General features: G+C 38.1%; 1 protein-coding gene across 1 annotated transcript in view; it reads right to left on the bottom strand.

The window, feature by feature from the left end:
- npy8ar (neuropeptide Y receptor Y8a) overlaps window positions 1-5,296 on the bottom strand; it is a 61,136-nt gene extending 55,840 nt beyond the window's left edge. The window contains exon 1 of the mRNA XM_041970997.1: window positions 4,686-5,296. The gene's annotated coding sequence lies outside the window, so the exon portion shown is untranslated. The remainder of the gene's footprint in view (window positions 1-4,685) is intronic.
- Window positions 5,297-22,545: the final 17,249 nt, after the last annotated feature.

Raw genomic sequence — 22,545 nt, 5'->3', positions numbered from 1 at the left:
TGCTTTATGTCCACCCCCCCTAACAATTTTACACCAATTAAAATTTTACATACAAGACCTAAAGTCTTTGGGGCCATTCCCACGGTGCCGAATTGCAGTAAAACCACAAAAGTATTTTAGCAATTCCTCTTTTTATCCACACGAAACCAGGGATTAGCCCCCATGAAACCAATCATGTCTGAGACCAGGTACCTAGGTGGATAGGTTTGAGACCTCTACCGTCTGTGTTCCATCAGGACAGCATAGCCGCACAACTGGAGGATATGATGTCAATGGGACGAACACAAACACAACAACATTAATGGCACTGGTGACCCACTGTGTTTTGGTGCTGCTCCAGACAGTCCTGGCTCGACTCCTTCATCAGTCCAAACAAATGTTTCTCTTCCGCACTGAATCCTCAGCCATCTTCTCTTCTTCCAATGTAAACTTCATGCAACATGCAGAGCGCCTTTATCTGCGCACACACTAAGTCTTGTTCTAGCTTTGGAGTGTTGCTCTTTAATCATCATAGCGCCCCCCCACAGGGGCTTGTAGTATGTACTACAGCGGTTTCATGGGGATGGTGAAGCCTTTCTCCTAGTTTTCAACACCATTTTCATACCTGAACCGGCTTTGGTGCCATGTGGACATAGCCTTAGCCTGACACTGAAAAAAATGCGACCTTGATATTTATCTTTTACCTCATGGGGATTTTTTTTCCCCTACCTGGAGGGTAGTTCCACACACTGCAACTGCACAGACTTATGTCCCCACAACATGCATAAGACAAGTGCTTATTCACACACCAGTGTTAACACTCACACAAGCTGTCTGTTATTGATCTGTTCACAGAAGCTGCCAGAAAAATATTCAGTTTGATAAAACACTGAAGCTCATTTAAGCTAGAAAAGAAATATCTGCATTTTTCTGTCAGTCAGCATCAGTCTTGCTTTTTACCAGATACACATACATCTAAGTCATCAGTGTGTGTGTAAATAGCAACTGAAGGGAATGATGCATCCTTTCCAGTGTTTCGGGGCACCAAAGACACCCACCACCCCCACTAGAAGGTCACCTTAATTTATTTTGATCAGATTTTCTATACAGAGCCAAGACATAGCAGAAGTCCAATTTCCTCTAGAACACGTTTACACTGAGTTCTTTTATTAAAAGCTAAACAGTCTGATGTTATTTATCTGATTTACATGACAGCATGTCATAGCTGCTCTCTCTCATGTCAGACTTCCGCTCTGATGCCACACACACACACACACACACAGGTGAGCACACTGCTGTGTGCATGTCTGAAAACTCGTCAACCAGCTGAAAATAGGACAAAAATATGAGAGTCTTTAAAGTCTTCCAGGGAGTTGTACATGGAAACATTTGTGCTCCAGTGAGGAGAAACTGGAGTATTTTTCTCCTGCTCCGATCTTTGGCCGAGAACTTCATGTCCATCATGGGAACGCGAGGCTGAACAAGCTGAGTCTACCATCACTGTAGTCATTTCTGAGTCGTATTACAGCTTAACATGCATCCAATATTCTTTGCAGGTTTTATTGACGTCAACACGTTATCTGGGATCTGGACTTTAAAACTATTTAGAGCAGTTTAGCATTCAGTTAAACAAGATTCATCAAGAAATTTAAAAAGTCTTTCTTTTTTTTCTTTTTTTTTGCTCATTTATGTAAAATTGATCTGTGATGTAATTCTGGAAATGCAACGTGACTTCACAGCTGAGTTTAGCGTGTCACATGATATTTAAATGATTTAATCATCACATGTCATATTCACACAGTGGTGGGGAGGTTACCTGTTACATGGTTACATGATTCAGCAAAGCTCATTTTAGGACGGATAACTTGCCTGTGTGCAAGTTAAACGTGTCAAAACAGACTAATTATTATTGGGTCAAGTTGAAATCAACTAAACTAAAGTGCACCCATTAAATCAGAGATGTAAAACATTAAAGGAAGGAAAACAGGCGTGAAATTAAAACTGTTTTATCAGCTGGTTACTGAAAACTGAATAAAATAAATCTGAATTCTTGTTTCTCCAGCTATCAGATTCAAAACATTTAATCCCTGCTGCACACTGAATAGATAAGATAATTAAGTTGGTTTTGGTGTCATGAACTGAAAAATTGAACTTGGACTTTATTATTTTAGTGCTACAAATAAACTGTTCAAACATTCTTCTAATGTGGGATTATTGATGAATCTGTGTATTTCTTCTTTAATGTGAGGCACGACATAAAAGTTGTGAAATACTTTTTCTATTTTGGTTCAACGTGGAATAAGTCTTGAATATTACAAAGAAGAAACATAATGCATGCTTTCTGTCCTGCGGCACATCTTTCATAGACAAAATGACCATAAACAAGACTGTTGATCCATTTCAGCAGGCAGAAAATTGAGGTCTGCGCCTTTAACACTTTGTTCAAATTTCACTTCATTTTTCAATGACTGTTCAGTTAGTTTAAAAACAAACCAAAAAGCAGCATGAATTGCTGTGAAATAGACCCTCGAACATTGGGCACCACCTGCTGCAAAATCTATTTTCTGGCTTCTGGTAAAGTCAGTTCGCCAAAGACACAAAATGTGCTGCAGACGTAAAAAGAAAGAAAAAAAATCCACTGAAATATATGATTGGAAAGCCAGAATGAGAAGAATGAGAAAAATGTGCAATTTATGTCCATCAGCACAACAAGACCTATATGTTAATGTAATGATACTAAATTACAGAAGACTACTTCTTTCTTTTCTTCCTTTCTTTCTTTCTTTCTTTCTTTCTTCCTTCCTTTCTTTCTTTCTTTCTTTCTTTCTTTGCAGTCGTTCTCCATACTTTGTGAAGCTCTTTCAGAGTTTTTCTTTGGATATTAGCTCCCTTTTTTTTATTCATTTTCAGTTCAATCTTTGTACGCTCCCATTTTCAGAGGAATATGCTTTTTCTAAGTCCCATCTCATCACACACTGCTGCTTGTACTGCCACTTTCCAACACACAGGGACTGCCCTATAGCTGCAGATTGTCAGTTATCTGCAGCATGAAATGATGCAATGAAGGCTCATATTTTCGTTGTACACTGCAGTGAAAACTGACACATCTAGGCATCAGTATGATTAAAATGAGAATGGTCTGAACACAAAGGATGTACCAGTGTTGTGTTGACACATAACAGAAAACTTAGCAAAAAATCTTTTTTAAATTGGATCTTTAGTCTCTTTATTAATTGCAGCCTGTCATAAAGACACATTCTTTGTTACTTTTTGTTGTGGCACCTGTCAAAAATATCCATGATATTAATATAACATATAATATAACAATATTTGACATAAAAAAATATATAATTTTTGCAGCAGCAAGGTGATTCCAAAAAAGCTATTAGCCGAAAACATGTATCAGGCCTAAAAACTCCAGATTAGATGAACAGTATCTGAAAGTGATGTCCTTAAGAAATAGGAACAAATCCAAGAAAGACATGAGAAATGCCCCAGGACCATCAGTGGTTCTCACGGGAGGATAACTGTCAGGAAACCATTATTAAGGAAGGAAAACAGGAAGAAAATGACATAAGAACTGGACTGAACATCAGTGGGAACAGGTCTAATGGAGTAATAAATCCTCCCTAGAGCACGGAACTCATCTTGACAGAAAGCAGAACAAAAGGCAGAAACATCCAAAGAAGAGCTTTGTAATGTCTCCAGGAAAGCCTGGAGAACTATCCCCTGCTACAAGAAAGCTTGTCTAAGGAGTTAAATAAAGATTTAAAATAACTTGTTTTTGCCTTACATGCCCCTTTTCCACTAACTTGGACATCTTTTAGTGATTCACTGTAAATATTTCTTATTTTCTTGGAAATATGGAATTATAGAGACATTAGGGCTGGCCTAAGACTTCTGCACCATGCTGTATATTTTGTTCATGTATGTTTCGTCTGAAGGGAATTTGTCTTCCACTTGTGCACATTCAAATCTCAGATGTCTGTTTTTTTGTTTGTTTGTTTGTTTTTTATGTTTTTTTTGTTTGTTTGTTTGTTTTTTATGTTTTTTTTTTTTGTTTGTTTTTTTGCAGCACATAAATGCTCCACCATACTGATGATGCCTCACAAATGAGCCTCCACTTGAGGAATGTAAAAAGGCACAGAAGGACATTGAAGGTTTGTCTTTTATTTAATAACCAACCAATCAACCAAAAAACTATTCTTATAAGAGTTGATAATCTAATCAGTTTTCTTTTGTGAGTGGATCATGAGTAGTTGCAATAACTTTTATGATCTATGCACTGACCAACGTCTGTGTTCTAAAGCCTGAATACTGAAGACATGAAAGATAACTCTTAGGATCAAATTAAGAAAAAGAGAATGTCCATTAAAACCCAGTTTTCTGTAAATAAATAAATAAATAAAATGCACCTACAGTAAATACGATCAGTTACAATAAACTATCAAATCCTCTGGTCTCAGAGCTGCATCTGAAGTTTGCCTCAATGTGAATCTTTAAGTTTTAATTCTGCTCATTCTGGGTCAGAACTTCCCCTTCCTTCACTAACTAGCTGCGAGCATCGTCAGCAGTCAGCTGTCACCCGTTAGATTGCTGGGTCTAAATAGTGGCGCATCTGGTACATGTCATGTCTGCAAACAGCCGTGAAAAAAAATCCACCAATATGCAGCTCATCTGAGATAAAAAGAAGGACCTGCACTCACCGGTCCGAGCTGTCAGTCCGCCGTGTGTCAGCCTGCGTCCGGAGACCGTGCTTATGTCTGCTGATAATGTTCACCGCTCTGCACGAGGAAGCATATACTGCGTGCGTGAGTGTGAGAAAAGCAACTGTGCACAGTCACCAGCGCAGCGCCGGAGGACCGTACGGATTGGAGTCACGGAGGGACAAATGCGCTCTGGAGGAAGCAGAGGAGTTAATCGTCCATCACTCAGAAAGGTTAAATAGTGCAGGAGAGGGTCTGCGCACCTCAGAGGCAACACACGCGCTCGTGCAGGTTACAGAGACGGTACCAGGATTTTAGAAATATCGAGGTGACAAGAGAAAGTGCCCCCCCCCCCCTCCAAAAATATGACACTGTATAGAAGGATACACATGAGACCAAGGGTGTAGGTTTGATTTTTTCACAAAAAAACTGGCCCTTAGTGGCTCCTGGAAGACAGTGTTTTGTTGCACTCATGACAGACATTTATTTTTAGTATCATGAAGACTAATTGAGTGAATTGGACATATGAAATGCAGATGTTTAGAATGAAAGATATTGTAGAACTAATACAGGCAATGTTTGTGTGCCTATATTGCTCAGTTTTTTGGGTTGTCAGTAATATAGTCTGTGTTTTAATGTGCAATGAACAACTGACCAGGTTATTTCATATTTAATGAGAAACTTCGTCTGTGACAGGGCGGGGTTGAGCATGCAGCGTGTCCAGGTCTTCAAATGCCTCATGTTTTGTATACATTTTCCTACTTTCTTACCACCTCAATCAGCTGTCCATTAAAACTATCTGTTGAACCTCACATCAGGGGAAATGTGGGAGCCACAACAACTTTCCGCTTCATTCTTTTCCGCGTTAACAACGGCCACCTCAAATGTCCGACCAATCACGCCATATTTAATGGAGCCACACGAGAAGAAAGTCTTCTCTGCTGATGCATCGAGAACAACCTGCAAGATGTCCCAACCTTCTTTAAAGAACAAGAACAAAGTTCTTGTTTTTCATGGAGTATGTAATGACCTTTTGTAGATGTTGGATATTTGAGACACGTCTCTGCCATCCCTGCTCTTCTATGTCCATGCATAAGACAAAATCTGGTTTATTCAAAGGCTGGTGACCACAGCGACCTTCAGGGGATCGGGATGCTGATAAGATCTGTTAAATAAGATGAAACCACTTTATTAAAAACTTTAAATGTCAGCAGTAAAATCTTAAAAAGAAAAAAAGAAAAAAAAAGGACAATGTGGACGATGCTTGGACTTCTTATCTGGGCCGACATACTATGCAATGCAGGAGCAGGGATCACCAACTCAGGACCTCTTAGACCAGAGTCCTACAGGTTTCAGATGTTTTTCTGCTGCAACATACCTGTCTTAAATCAATGAGTCATTAAGGGGCTTGTGCAGAACTAGGGGACCATTTCATTTGAATCAAGTGTATTATTAATCCCTGAAATATAGCAATAAGGGATCAGACTTTTAAAGCTTTAGCTTCATCGTACTCATTTTCAAACAATCGTGAGTGACAATCTTACATTTTGTTCTTTTGGTATTATTATATTCATGGTTTATATAACATTTAATTTTGTTTTTCTTTTATAAATTTTGTTTTTTGTTTGAAATAAATAAATAAATATGGTTAAAAAGTGAGCAAAGCATGAGTAAAATTTTGCAGGTCTTTGAGGGATAGATAAGACTTCACCTCAGCAATCACATAAAGTTGGAAGAAGCACAGTTTGAAAACTGCATTTATTTGCTTATCCAGCTTAAAAGAGCTGTGGGGGGGGGGGAGTCCCTCGCAGACACTACACAGCAGAATCATGTCAACATGGAGTAAAAGGGCCAAGAGTGTCGGCAGAACTGTCAGGTGACTCAATCTTCCCGGCCAAATGATTTTAGTGTCTTTTCATTCAAATCTCTACAGAACTAAAGGGAAAATAACACAACCAGACATAGGTGAACATGCTGATGAGAAGAAAAGTAAAGTGCAGGAAGATTTGTTTGGGATAAGCTCCCAGGCTCCCAGACCAAATATGAGAAGAAGAGAAAAAGGATGATGGTAGGAGAAAAAACAGGTGTGCAGGCCTAGTGGGTGTTTAGAAATATGAGGGTCTGAGGTGTGGTCTAGCTCTTGAACCTGAGTTAAATCATACTTTTTGTATCATGTTGCATCAGGGATATGAAACTCTGGTCTTTGAAAGCCATTATCTTGCAGCTTTTAGATGTTTCTCTGCTACAACATGCCTGATTCAAATTAAACACCTTGTTTCTGCACAATGGTCCATTAATTTGAACCAGGTGTGTTGCAATAGGGAAGCATCTAAAACCTGCAGGAAAATGTCCCTCAAGGAGCGGAAAATCAAGTGCCACAGTCATAAAACTGTAGACTAACTGAAATTTCTTGCTGTTCCTGCAGCATCAACACATTTTATTCAGACTCTATATCCACAGGGAGCTTTGCCTTTGATCAAAAATTGAATAAATTCTCCTTTTTTCAGTTTTTCACCTGAAGTTAAGTAAGGAAACCATAAAAGTCTTCTACAAGCCCTGAAGTGCTGTGAGTCACATAATATTTCATTAATGGTGCTTTGACTTTCTGAACCAGAGGCCGAACATGACCCACGTCTGCTGTGTCGCTGACAGATGGCTGCTTGTGACGACACTGATGGTCAAACGAAGGTCAGGGATGACTGAACCAGGTTGTTTCAGGAAATGCCATCAAATCATTGGTGTCATGTACACATTGGATGCTGTATGGCTGTTACTTGATGACAAGATATTAAAAAAGCTCAAAGAATGCTAAAATTCAGAAATGAGAGCAGGTAGGGGTTGACTTTTATCATTTGATCATGTTGAACCCAGAAAGGGTCGAATCATGCCAGCAAATAGCAAACAGGACTTTAGCAAATTTAATTGTCTGTGTATCAAATATATTTCAGATTATAGAAGTTATTTGGATATAACTGGAATATTTTCTTCCATTTTCTTTGGCTTCCTGCACTTTAAAGCTGTCAGTGATCCTCTTTGTTCTTCTCGGCCATTTTTTTCTGGTCCCAAGTTGTTGATGAGGGTCGGGTCCCTGCTGAACAGCCACCTGCCTCTTCCCTACCCAGTCAGCCTGTAAACTGCTGTCTGACAGATGAGCTGCCCTTTAGCTTTTGTCATGAGCTGTCTGCAGGCTACAGGTGCTCTGCATCCTGACACAACATGAGGCACACCTGTATCCAGGTGCATCTGATCATATTTTTCCTTTTTTCTCTTAGCTTTTTTTCTATGTTTTTTTAGTCTTTTTTAGGCTCCTGTTTTCTTCTCTGTTCCTGCTCCATTGTTTCCTCTCGTTTCTCTTCTTCATTAATCTAAACCTGAATACAGAAGGAGGATTCTTGTCATTTTGTTCCATATTTTCCTCTCTTCCCTGCCCCTCCTTCCTCCCCTTCCCTTCTTTTATGTCTCTTTTTGTTATGCTTTGCTCTGCTGTTGAGTCATCTTTTTCATTTTTCCTCCTTCCATTCATCTCCATCCTGAACCCTTTTTTTCCTTCCTGCTATTTTAATTTCCTTTTTCTCTTCTCCTCTCTTTCTCTTTTACCTACTTCCCTTCCTGTTTTATTTCCCTTTTCTTCTTGTTTTCATTTCAGCTAATGTTTTTTCTCTTTGTTTAATTTTTAATCTTGTCTGATTTGATTTTTATCTTTTTAGTTCTCTCTCTATTTTTCTTTACTTCTCCTCTTCTTTAATTTTCCTCTGTTACTGTATATGCCTTTCTTCTTTTATCCCTGTTTTTCATTGATTTGTGTAGTTTTTCTCCTGTACATCCTTCTCTCATTTTTTCTGTTTTTTTCTTTTCTTATTTTCTCTTTTTTTTTTTTTTTTTCTACCATATGCATGTATAATCCATGTCTTTTAATTGCAGTTTCAGTGCACATTTGTTCATTTTCTCTCGATTTATGCATCTTTTTCCTTTTTCAACATTTTTTTTATCTCCTTTCTATCTCTCATTTTCATTTCCTTTATTTCCTCCTCATCTTTCTTCCTTTTCTTTTGCCCTCCCTCTGTTGGCACCTGTTGAATGAAGGATCGACCTTCAGCTACCCAGCTTTAGAGCTCATTACATACAATTAAAATGCAGGTTTTTCTCATCATCATTGAGGCAGCTCTGAGTGGATTTTTAGTCCATGCTTGATTACTCTGTTCACCCCTCAGTCTCTGCAGGGGCTGTGTGTGTTTACTCTTAATGCTCTTCTGTGAAGCTGCTTTCCATCTGGAAAACGCCAGTTGTCCCAGTTTAATGTAAAGCAGCCATTCTGTGTTTCCAATCAGCTCCACAAATTAGATGAAATAACTGCATCAGAGGCTCAACTGTTTGCAACATAAAACGACGTAAGATTGCAAAGCCGTGTTACTTGTGACTGACTCGGAGCAATTTGCTGTGATAATGAGTTTCCAAATCTCTGAGACTGACTGTGTAGGAACGGAGGGAAAGAGTCGGAGGAGGAAAACAAGTAATACACGGCTGAGACAATTGGCCAGGCTGAATTATAGGACAGAAAGATTGCACGCTGAGTTGTCCTCGGCTTCTCATCTGTACCGTAATGAAATGTTTTTAGAGATCTGACTCTCAGGAGCAAAACATCAATATGTGTCTAAGCCTTGAGCCAAACACAAGGACAGATGAGTGAGACATAGTTCAGTCTGCACACAGTAATTGCTTTTACGCAACACAGACAGCTGAAGCTTCTTCTTACAGTCAAACAGGCAGGTGTTGAGTCAGCCTTGTCTCAAACTAAAATATAAAATTATGAATTCTTAGTGTGCATTATGGAAGCATGTAATTTGGACCAAAAACAGTTCTGGACTTTGTTCCAAGCACAACCAGCGATTTAATGATACAGTCTTGTAATACTGTATCGGTCAAGCTTTACCATTTATATTTAAAATAAGTAAAATCATTGTTGATCTTGCTAAAAAAAATCTACCAAAGGTACATAATCTTCATTCTACAAAGTGATGCAGTTCTTCACTAGGATGCAGGACATGCACGTTAACAAAAATGCCAATTTTTTTTTTTTTTTTCTTTTTTGTAATTTTGTTAAAGGCCCAAATAAAAACTTCTAATTAAAAAGATTAGACTTTTCTGCTGCCAATTATTTCTTGGGTTAGGCTTTAAAGATTAGAAAAAGAGAAAATGATGCAATGGTTTTACTGTTCAGTTAAACTGGAGCCTCTTAGCTCTAAGTCTTGCATTGAGGTTGTTTCTTAAAAAAGAAAAAAAAAATTATTTGCATGGTTTCATTATTCTGTCGTTGTAGAAAAATCTGGAAGCAGACCCTCCACCACTACTGTAATGGATGATGGACATCTATGTGCACATCAGAGAAGAAGAGAATCATACTATTTTAACAATGTCAAGGAAATCTGGAAGGACTTGTGCAGCTTTTGGTGTTTGAACAGTAGTAGAAAACTTTAACTGAGGAAAAAACTGAATGCAAAGAACAAAGACTTCATTAAGGTTGCCCTTTTTCAACATCGATGAGGGTTGATAGTTGATGCTCTCTTCCACTGGTGGCACAATGTGCACATCAGGGTGGAACGCCACCCAAACAGGAATACACTGGATTTTATTCCCAACAACAACAGACAGTAAATTTGGGTGAACAGTTGTCAGTCAGACACCATCCATCAGCTTGAGAGTTGTCTGACAGTTGTCGTCTCTGGAGTAATGGCAGCTCTGCAAGATGGTGCAACACGAAAATGGCTGATGATCCTTCTATACCAGGGGCGACCAACTCTCGTCCTCAAGGGCTGCCATCCTTCTGATTTTAGATGGTTCCTTGCAGCAACACACCTAACTCAGATCAATGGAATTATTCTGTAGCTTATGCAGAACTTGACAAAAAGCTGTTGGAAAAGCATTACATTTGAATCAGATGTGTTGCAGGAGGGAAACATCTAAAAATACAATCTGCATCTGCACTGTGGTGTGGTGGTTAACACCATGGCCTTACAGCAAGAAGGTTCCTATTTTAAACCACAGCTACGGCCTTATGCATTGGTACTCTGACTTCTTTCCTCAGTTCAAGAACACACATGTAGGTTGATTGGTGTTTCTAAATTCCCTCTAGGAGGGAGTGTGTGCATGAGTTATTGTTTATCTCTCTCAGTGATGGACTGGTGATCTGTCCCTCTCATCTAGTAACAACTCCAGGGAGGTAAGCTAATTGTATTTTCTTTTGTTTGACGTAGGTTTTCTCTTTTTCTTGTAGTTCTCTTTAGTTTATTTTGGCCTTAGCCAGTAAACTCTTTCCAGCTCCTCATGATTTTAAAGCTTGTAGCTGTTGAATTCTTCATGTCTGTATCTGCTTGAGACCTGATGAAGAATAATCAATTTCATGTAGTGTCTAGACTAAACATAACATTTGACTAAGTTTAGATTTTAAATGGGACATTTCTGCATCACCAGGCACAAAGGTGAGTTGGATTTGACTTCTTTAAATAGTTATTTGATGTAATGAAGGTTTAGATTTAGGTTTTTCAGAAGAAAAAGGGACTTTTACTGACTTATATCATTTACTGCTGCCTGTACTGAGACGTGAAGCAGCTTAGTGAGTAGCCTTTGAAAGAACAGATCACAAAGCACACTGGCTGTTTTCTTCTTTCAAGTGATTCTGAGGGACTAAGAGATCTTTTTTTCCTCTACATTCTTCTGGTCATAGGGTCAAGCATATGTGAATAGGTCTGAGGTAAGGCATAGCGAAGGGATTTACGTCAGTTAATTATTAATAACAACAAACTTAGTTTATTTCTTGCTTTTATAAAAATCTGCAGTGCTGACAGATCATTTTCCACCCCTTTCAAGTTATCCGCTAACCTTCACATTTTATTTTTCTCTCCTATGTCTACATGAATATCTCTGTCATACAGGAGCAAAAGGGGTTTTTTTGTGTGTTTTGTTTGTCTTTTCACTGAAATACCACATTAACATAAGAATTCAGACTCTTTGTTATGCCACCTCTGAGCTCTGGTGGATTTATCAGTGGTCCACCTGTGCTTAACTGAATTCACCTGACATGATCAATACAGCAAACACAATGAGGTTTGAGAGCTGATGGTTGTGAAAATGAAGATGTGAAGTCAACAGAACTGTCTCAAAATCCATAAATAGAAATGGGAAAGGTAAAATGAACATTTTTGCATCATTAAAAAAAAAGAAAAACTCAGCAGCCTCCAACATTTCCTAAATTCACAGTTGTGTATAAGACAGCTAGTAGCTCACTCTCAGTCCTGCTGTATTCTGCTGTCAGTCCACGCAAAAATAAAAAAAAATACCTGGTCAAATTATCTCAGAAAGTTGTGACTTTCAGAAACTGTTCAACATAGCCTGAAGAAGAAAGTGAAATGACTTAGTTCATGGCTCATCACCATCAGATTGTTGTAGTTACTGGACCGGTTCTGGCTACTCTGCAGCCCCCAGAGTACAGAGGGTAAGACAGGATTTAATCAGCCTGTTTCAGAGGACATATCCATGTTTTAAAATATCGTGTGTGGACAGGCTACTGGAGGTTTGGTGAAAAAATGACATTATATACTCAAGTACCTCAGAATTGTAGCAGAATATGAGCGAATGAGTTAAAGGTACAGTAGATAAGATTTACTGAAATCTAGTGCACTGTTACTCAAAAGCACATATGGCGTGGGGTATAGAGACACTCCAGTGGGTAAGGGAGTGAAAGCAAAAACAACATACATGTAAAATTCATGATAATCATGAAATACACATTTTAATAAATTATAAATGTAAGTTCATCAACTAAAATTTTCATTTTGTATTCAGTCTGCTTTATTCTAAAAAATATTAAAATATGATGGAATGGGTTAAGCATCCATCCATCCTCCATCCATCTGAAAATCTGTGACATGACTTAAAGTGCGCCGTACACCAGCAGAACCCATCTGATCTGAAGATGGGGAGGCTTTACTGTAAAGAATTGACAAAATTCCCAGTGGCTATATGTGAGACACTTGTAGCTCTAATTGTTGCCTTGACAAAGAACAGACTTTGACTGGCTTTTTAAGGCCATTAAGTCATGTCTGCACTGGCTTCTGTTGGATTCCAGTTATTAAATTAAATGTTCAAGTCTGCAGTGGGGCTTCTGCATTAAAACCCTCAAGTGTACAAGAGCATTTTGTTTTTCAGAACAGTTTAATAAGGTCACAGCGCAAGCATGTCGGCAGCTGACAAAGCAGCAGCTTCCTGCTCCCTCCTCTTCGATGTTTCTGCCCATTAACTACTGTCCTCATCACCTGCTCACCACCAAAATTAATCTGTTGTTGTAGTTTAAAATCTGCTAACAAATGCTGTTTTTCCATCTAGTTCATCTTCAAGGACAAGCATTTTGTTTAAAGATCCCATATTATACATTTTTCAACAATTTCATATGGGTTTCAGAGGTCCAACAACATTGTTTTCAAAGTGTATTACCCCAAATTCAGCCTTGGTAATTAATTTCAGCCATTACAAAAGTAGCTCTAGTGTGCTCTACGGAGAACGAGCTGTTTCTGTGTCTGAACCTTTAAATGTTCATGAGTGGTGCCTGTGCATGCCCCTCTCTGGGACAGGATCTGGTTTTCGCTCGCGTCGCTCGGTGATTTTAAAGGGCAGGCTCAGTTTACCGGAGGGTGGGTCAATGGTAGTATCCACTACCGGGGGCAGTGGTTTATTCCCTTTGTGTAATTTGTGGGCCTCATACACAGGCTGTGAGGACACATATGACTGTTAGAAAACCTTTAGGAAGTGACTTTTGCATATTATGGGACCTTTAAGATTTGGCAGTGAGTCCTAAATCTACCCAGTGGCCAGATAAATCCATTTTATGTGATTAACAGTTGTAACGTCCAGCAAGAAAGATGTCAGAACAGTTTATTTCACCGTTACTGGAAAACAGTTAATACTTTTATTTAAAAGTAGTCTTAAGAAATTGATAAATAGAGAAACATTAAATATTTTACTTTTAATTTTATAGAGTAAGACGCTGTGCTGCATTAGCCATCACTACCGTTTATGTTTGGGGTTTGCAACTAAAACCCTAAAAAAAATTGCATGAGCTGCATTTCTGTGAAAGGACACAAATTCCTGCATCTAAATCACACATAAAGGCAAACACAACCTGCAGTGCAGCACCTTACAATATGACCAAATGTAAGGTGCTGCAGTGTTATTACCTGAAGATTGAAATAGGAGGAGGTGATGTTTAAAAGACTCAGTGAGAATGATTTCATTCTGAGAGGGATGAGATAAAATCCTGAAAAGAGGAGAACACTTCTCATTGGCTGTCTTATCCAATATTAGCTCTTCCTTTTCTGCTGTGGTTTCTTCCTCCCTGTGCCCTTTAAAACTGATTCACCACAGTGACCTCTAGAAAAAAAGGAATAAAATCAATCTACCCTCAGCCACTTCATTCACATTCATACCCTCGCTAACACACTCTCCCACTCCTCAGGTCTTTATGTATGGATGATATTATTGAGGCCACAAGCAGCTTTTAAGTCATTTAATCAGCTACTTTATTTAGTTGAATCCTTTGAAGGCCACACATACAAGGACTCAACTTCCAAAAATATAGTTTCTTTGTTGCTGTGCTGTAAAAAGTGAGAGTGTGGCTTCACAAATAACAAAACACTGGAGCCATTAGAGGATCAGGGCTTCATAAAAAGTCAAATAATCACCAGTAACTCCGACATCATAATAAATATTTTGTCACTACTTTAGAGCTGCTCACATTGACAAATGACATCAGAAAGATGAGTTCTTCTGCTGCGATGTGGTAAGTCTGCTGGCTTGGCAAAAGCATTGTTCAGCCAAGAAAATTATGGAGAAATAGATTTAATTTGACCATAACCCACACATCCATCCCCCCAGGGTAATCAGTAATAATTCTGCAGTCCCAGAAACCATCTGCAGCAGCCTCAAAAGGGATTAAAAAAAAAGTCTCTCAAGTATAATTGAGAGGCTCCATCACAGGAGTCTTGAAGCATCTCATTATTGAGCACAAGAACATGTGACTTTTGCAGACATCAAGTAAAAAAGTTGTTAGTCTAAAGTATTGTAAATCTTAAAGGTAGAGAGGGTGTTTGTTTCCCAAACTCAAAATGAAGGATTGTTCCACATAGAGGGGCCTGATAGCTCAAGGGTTTTGTCCCATTAGAAACTCTAGGCACCACAAGTAAACTATGAGATCTTTAAGAAATAACCGAGCTTGGTCACTAAATGCTTTGTGATAAGTTAAAGCAAAAAAAAAAAAAAAAAAAAGAAAATTAATCCAGTTTGAAATGTACAAGTAGCTTGATTGGTTTGATATAGTTTCCTATAAAAATGTCTTAATGCCATTGATGTTATGCTGCCTAACAATCCTACCTTTTGGAAGTGGTCCAAGCACAGACCCCTGAGGAACCCTGTGACTCACTTTGTTGTGGGAGAAAAACTCATTGTTTATCTTAACCCAGCCTTATGTGATTCTTTAAAACCCAATAACATGTTTAAACCTCTGTACAGAATGTGGTAATCAATAGTACCAAATGTAATACTGAGATCCAACAAGACAAGTAAAGACACAAGTCTTTATTTGAGGCCATGAGAAGACCATTAGTTATTTTCTCCAGTGCTGGTTCTGTTTTTAAATCTAGAGTAAAGTACTTTAAACAAACATGATTCTCTCTGGTTTCTTTCAGAAGCACAAGACAGTAGAGAGGAAAGGAGAGGGAAACTGAATACAAGTGAGTACATGGTAAAAAAGAGAGCTTGGCTCATGAGTACTAAGAGCTTAAGTTTACCCTTACAGATTGTGATAAACACGTAAAATTCTGAGAGGTGTTTTTTCACATAAAGCCAAAAGAAAGAGGGAAGTATGAAAAGAAGCTCTCCACAGGTCTTTGCATCTGTACAGCTGACAGTTGAACCCGCTGCCCTTTGGAAGGTGCATCAGCGAGGCACCCTCTGGCACAGCACATGTCGTCACCCCACCTCTATAACCTACATTTCTTAAACACACAACCGTTTTTCAATGAGACATATTCATTTCCAGGAGACTTACCCCAATCTTAACTCAAAGTAACATTTAACGATTTACCTCAGGGGAATTGCTTCATGCCCCCAAAGGCAAGATGAGACCTGACAGCTCTATGGATGTTCAGGAAACAATAATTGATGTGTATCTTATAAACTGTAGATAAATAAGAAGAAAGGTTATATTTTGTATTGGTCTTTATAAAAAAAAATAAAAAAACAGCTCTGACCCTGCGGTCCATTCGAAACCGTGACATCTCCATACCTTTGCACATGTATTTGGTTGTTGAGCATTTCATCTTAAAATGGCTCCACGTTTAAACTGTCCTTTTTCAAGTAGTGCATGGTGGATCAGCACAAATAAGAATGACATTTACACTGAAGCAGTTTATCTTGACAGTGGCATATTGCAACAATCCTCCAAAGTATTGCTCTTTAAATGTTGAGTGACGCTGTGTGACTTTTATGTAATGGCCCATTCTGCAAAGAGGGACCTGGTATTTCCCAGTAGTGAAGCAGGTGTTATTCCAGGTGGATTATTTTTCAAACCAAGTATCAACAATTTGCAGGTGGCCTGAAGGAATGGATGTTGTTTAGCCCTCTTGATCATAATTGTCTTTTTATGGAAACATTGTTTTGGTACAAAAGTCTTAAAATGGTTTTATAGAAGAATTCTGAAAAGGTTCTAAGAGCTTATTAGTGTTATTTGCCATCAGTGTGGAAGGTCGCAACCATAAAACAGCACATTACAGATAGGCCTTAAAGAGTGGTGCTCCACAACACTATCACTCCCCATCAAACAAGAGTTTAGCAAAACAAAATAAAGTTTTCACAAATACCTTTGTAGTTTGGATTATCCATCCATCCGTCCATCCGTCCATCCCTCCGTCCATCCGTCCATCCATCCATCCGTCCTTCCATCCATCCATCCATCCGTCCATCCGTCCATCCATCCATCCATCCGTCCTTCCATCCATCCTTCCACCAATACTTATCTGAGGTCATATGGACATCAGCTTAATAGTACAATGTGTGAAAATTACTGATATGTAGTACTAGAGACGGTATAGAAATTATTTCAAATACTAAGCACAGTTGTGAATGGACGGTGGCTGTCAGTGGCCAAACTCCTTCCAGACATAAACTGGTTTTCATCTGCAAGTTAATCTAGTGGCTTCAGGTGCAGCAATGACTGCACTACAGATAACTACAACAAATATGTACATATATACTGTCTTCTTCTATGTGCCTTCTAAGGCGTTAGTTGTCCCAATGCCTTTAGTGCTGACTAATGCTCTAGCACCTATCAAACAAACACTGTACTGTAATTTAAAATAAATAGATATAAATGGCTCATGTTAAGAGAATTAAAACATTTATTTTAGCTAAATGCATGGAGTTTATTTTAGGACATCCTCGTTTTCAGAGTCAAGTGTCAGATGTCAGGACAAAAGTCATCAGCTATCAAGATAAAGTTGTCAGCACAAAAGCAAACTCAAAAGTGTACGTCGCTAAAACACGACAACGCTATGCCGTCATATCGCTAAATTAAAAAGCATGAAGTATGCAGGCTCTGCATCAGACTATGGGTGCAGATTTTTCAGCTTCACCCAAAAGAGACAGGAAGGAATAGTAAATAAGTTTTAAATACCTTCTTTGTCACTGTGCATATCTATTGAGCCAAAACCAATCCAGTACTGCACCAAAGAAAATGCTTTATTCATTTTCCTTCAAAGTCATTTTTTTGGGGTGTGATGGCTACACCTACAGCTACACAACTACAATTTTTAACTGTGTTAGGGGTTAGTTTCTTTTATTTGGAAACAACTTCTCCAATCTTTGAAGATATGCATGACACAAATGAGGCTCGCAGTGAGATCTGAGCCCTAAAGACTGCGCAGTACATCCCATCATTAGGTCAAATAAAACCCACGTTTCTGTCAAACCACCACTGCACCACCTCCACCCCTCAAAGGGAGCTGTTCCATCAATGCAGAACCGGTTCTGTTATAATTTCTAAAACAACAGGAACAGTGATGAGGATAAGCAGTTTTGAAATTTAATTAATTATTGTCAGTGTTTTTGTCTCTGCTATCTAGTTACAGGGTTTTTCTCCGTATCTTTTTCTTGCTTTTGCAAACTTCCCATCATTGTAAGTCTCCTCGCAGTTGTTTACCAGTCTTGGCAGGAACAGTCTTCATGTAGTTATACCTTGGCCTTGCACTGGTATGCAGTGATTATTTAAAGTATATTTTGAGCCTCTTATAAGTGATTTCTGTCTGTGTCTGAATGTTTTCTATCTTATTGCCTTTTCCTTTTAAGTGTCCTTGTAGTTATTTCTTGGTGGAACAATTCAGCAATCCTGCTGCGATGCAAAACACATATTTAGCTAGAGAGGATCTAGAGAGAAGGGTATGTGACTCAAATAGAAAAAAAGAGATTATATAAATGGACATTTTTTTTTAATATAGTTGTCCATATGTCTTTATATCATCCTCCTGGGGAAGTACGACAAAAATCAATGACACAGATTTATGTGAATGTTTTCTTCCTGTTTGATCCTATAATGCTGAAATTTCACTGGCTGTAAATAACAGCAGGCGTAATAGAAAAAAAAAAAAAAAAAACAAGCTGGTGCCCTTGAATTTATAATATATGCACAAAAAAATCTTACAGAAGTCATTTGTAAAGAAATGTATTTGGGCTTTTTGTTGTCTGAAGGGAGGAGAACGTATTGCGCATGTTAATGCAGGCAAGTTTTAATTTGTATATTAAAAAAAGTCATTTGTATAAAAGTTTTTGTGAAATTACAGCAGAAACTGGAGTTTAATTTAAGCACAACTGCTGTGTGTTTCCAGTTACAGGGTTATAAACACAACATGTAGCGAGAGATGATACAGTTAACAAACAGCTTATGAAGTATTAGAGCAAAATGTCCTCATCTTCTTGTACATGATAAATTTTCTTTATGAATACATTTGTTCATTTTGAGTTAACAGTACTCCTATCATGTTATTTTCCTTACCTAAACACAAGTACATGGTGTCCACTACCACTTTGTGACCATTAAATATTGCAAGATGAGAAACCTTTGGAAGCAATAATTTACCACAGTAGCACCAGAGGAGACACCTAACTCCACTACTTCCCATTAAATCTTCAGCCCTATTATTAACTCCTCTTGTTTTAATGCTTAATCTTTTGTTTGTTTGCGTTTAAATTATGTAACAAGAACAAGTGAAGAAACATTTAATGAATTAATGCAAACACAACCACACAATCTGATCATTTAAATCTTGTAATCAGAGCTGAACTTTTGTCAGAGTGAATGAAATCACTGTATTTATTGGTAGAACTGGTGGTTAAGGTTTAAGACACAGCTCACATCCAGATTCCCAGTTGCAGGGATAAAAACATTCATTTCATGTCTAACGTATCTAAAGTAATAAACAATATATTCCTCAAATATCATGATTTCATTAGACATCAGCTGGATGGATCTGTTTGTCTGCTGCCCATAAGAAAGCAACACACTTTAAAGTGAGCTGGCTCCAGGTGGAAAGGAAGAATCACTGCAGTGCACCTTACAGATGCAGATAATTAGGATTGTCATAGCCGCTTGCTCTGCTTGCTTCCCATCAGTGGAAGGCCAAAGTTATTATCAGACAGTCATGGACTGGCATTGAGCTGTAGCTGCTCTCATTATTACAAGCTGCATGCACACAATTTCACTGTGGATATTCATTAAAACTGGCAGATGTTTGGCAAGGCAGGCTTCATGTTAAAATACACCAACTGAAAAAATTCCCATCTCACTCCAACCGGTGCCAATTATCCTGTAATGCAACCTGCTGTGGAGATTTACTTCCATCTGTCCACTGCTCAGTGTTGCAATTCAGGCTTTTTCTTTAAGGGATAAAGAGAGTTTACATCTCAATATAATTTCAAGTTTTGCTCAGTTTTCATTTAGATTTACACAAAGACATTATAGAGACGTCATTAAACTTTGTATGTCAGCATCTGAATCTAAGAAATTTTCTTTTTTAATCATAATTTATACTGAATTGTTGCCATCTGCCACAACGCTGAGTTATAAAATAATTTAATTTTACTTTAAATTAGTACAATTAAAAGTGAAAGTGGTAGTTCTGTTTCCCTTAGATGAACAAGTGACATGACCCAACTCTCTTTCATAAGTGGGTCAAAAATGACCCATGTTAGAATCAATGTGTTTTCATGCCATTTCACTCCTTTTTATTGAGATTAATCATTTGTCTTATATTCTGTATTCTATTTTGGTCCTCACAAAAATGATTTAACAATTCAAATACTTCTTTTTTTCACTTTTTAGAAAAAAATTAACACATTTTCAAAAACTGGAAAAGAAAATGCAATAGCAATAGAATAATGTAAGCATCCATTTTTTTATGAGTGTACATGTTTGCATGTAACATTTTTAATTGTTTTGAAACATTTTGTAATTTCTAAACAAAAATAACACAATTACAAGAGAACAACATCCCTTCTTTGTGTGTGTGCTTGCGTGCATGTATGTCTGTGCGTGCACACACACTGTTGACTTTAGCATCTTTGTCACCTCGACAGAGTTGACACCCTTTTCCTTGGTTGTCAGCTTCTTTCTTGTGACTGAGTTATGGCTTTTGTAACCACACACCTTCCTATTGGTCCAACAATATGAATTAAATTGATAAATTAAATGTTTGCACCCTATTGATTTGATGTGTATCTAGCAGTCAGGACACCTTGACCGAGGAAACAGAAGAGAATGCTTTGAATGACAAGCAAACCTACTGATCAATGTGTAGCTATAAATGCACACATGCATATAAAATAGGGAAATTTGATGATAAATGATAAACTCATTGTCGTTCACACAATAGTCAGCAAAGACAAGAACAAACTCAGTACAGAGTGTAATGCTAGCTAGTTTAGTTAGCTAGATAGTACTTACTCATTTTAAGAAAGCTTATTTCTTGAGACATAATACTTTTTAACACAACCGTCACACATGACATGCAGACTTAAATATGCAGTCCACTGTTGAAATATAACTTTGGTGACATCTAATATTTCTTGATGTCATCCCACCCACATAAAATTCCTGCTTTGAAGCCAGTGTTTGGTTTGCCTTCTCTGGTCTACACTAGCAACATGATTGAAAGCATTTTACTGTATCTTTGAATATAAACAGCTCATCCTAAAGTAATAACATCAAAATGATTCTCAGTTTACAACATACCTACAGTGTAAGCCTTCCTTCAACCCTTTGTCTGTTTTTTCTCACCACTTCCCCACACATCTGCCTTCAATCAGCCACGTCTAACATAAATACATTTACACAACATGGTGCAGCTTACTGTCCCCAGATTGTCTCAGTTATGTCTACAGTCTCGTTTTCCAGACATTGCAGCATTTGGTGTTTAATACTCACCTGTTCCTTGTTTGCCTATCTTTTCACAGTCTCATGATGTTGATCTACATTGTTTGCCTCTTTGCCTGCGTCTGAGGGTTTAATTCTAACTTGTAATAAAGATTTGCATGCTTGAATTAAATGCACTGTTGTGTATTTAGATTCAGTCTGTTAATTGAAACCATCACAGCTGCACCCAGCAGGGAGTGGTGGTCTTCAGACGGAAATCTGATCCATCAAACGAAGAACAAGGAAAGAAGTATGAAAATGTGAAAATTTAATGGTGTGAGTCTAAATTACAAATGATCTTCAGTGGTTGTGTGTTGCTTTACTGCAGCCATTATAAATTTATTCTGCAGCAACACAAAGTTTCCTCTCTTACTGTGCAGGTGTCAAGTACTTCAGCTACACACAACAGCAGACAACATGAATACAAACAGAATGCAGTGATTTAAAACTCTTATAAACCAATGTTTTATTCATAACAGCGCACCGTGATTATCATTGTTACTGTGATAGATGGAGTATGTGGTTTAGCATTGTCTTGTTGAAATATAGAAGACCCTGATAAATATAATCAGGATAGGAGCACAAGTTGCTCGAAAATCTGTATATCTTTCATCACTGAGCTTGCACATTTACCAGCTCCATAGGTACTAACACACCCCCAAGTCATCAGAGATGCAGGCTTTTGAACTGAGGGTTGACAATATGCTGGATGACTGCTCGTTTATTAAATCCACAGGATGCTGTCCATGATTTTCAAAAATTACTCTAAATTCTTATTAGTCTGTTTTCACTTTCCCTCCATCCAATTTTAATTGAGCTTTGAAGAGTTACTGGATCTTCACATAAATCATCACCTTTGTATTATAGAGCTTTAACCTGCATTTTTAGGTGGCATGTACATGTTTCTGAGCCCCTGCACTGATGTCTATGACAGAATCATCCCTGTTTTAACTGCAGTGCCACCTGAAAACCATGAGGTCATTATGATCCAATACTTATTGTAATATGTGTCCCATGTGCACAGAGATTTCTTTACAGATTCTAAATCTTTTAATTGGGTTATGTTTTGTAGATCAGCGGTTCCCAACCTTTTTTCCTCGGGGGCCCCCTTCATGCATACTAAAATGCTGTGGACCCCCTGCTCAACCCGGGGATGAAACCATGCTGGTTTTAGGCTTTCAAAAGTGAGATTCTCACCATAAATAATGCATTCTGGTTGAGTCCTGTCCTTTGATAAAGCCAAAGTTAAATAAACAACATACACCCTTACTTTTTTTCCTTAAAATAGGGACAATTTGTGGACATTAATCACAATGGTTCTAATTTTCAAAGCCTCGGGGACCCCCTGTGCTC

This window comes from Melanotaenia boesemani, chromosome 19 (genome assembly GCF_017639745.1).
Source record: "Melanotaenia boesemani isolate fMelBoe1 chromosome 19, fMelBoe1.pri, whole genome shotgun sequence".
Lineage (NCBI taxonomy): Eukaryota > Metazoa > Chordata > Actinopteri > Atheriniformes > Melanotaeniidae > Melanotaenia > Melanotaenia boesemani.
Note: the sequence above shows the minus strand (reverse complement) of the source record. Positions and strands in the feature narration are given on the sequence as shown.